This window comes from Penaeus monodon, chromosome 23 (genome assembly GCF_015228065.2).
Source record: "Penaeus monodon isolate SGIC_2016 chromosome 23, NSTDA_Pmon_1, whole genome shotgun sequence".
NCBI lineage: Eukaryota > Metazoa > Arthropoda > Malacostraca > Decapoda > Penaeidae > Penaeus > Penaeus monodon.
In genome coordinates, this window is record NC_051408.1 from 10,968,977 (window position 1) to 10,969,199 (window position 223).

Genomic DNA, 223 nt, shown 5'->3' on the forward strand with positions numbered 1-223 from the left:
GTGTTTTGGGGGGATAGGGACTTGTACGTAACCTGCGCAAATATCTTATGAAGACGAGATCTGGGTCTTGTGCATCGGCAAATCAATTTCCCTTCTTTTCTCAATTTCCCTTCTCCTTCGCTCTTGGTAGAGTGTTTTTTTATCATTATTGCTTATCCGTATTATTACTCTCTCTCCGACTCTCTGTCTCATATATTGTATGTTTAGCTGTTTGTCTGTATGA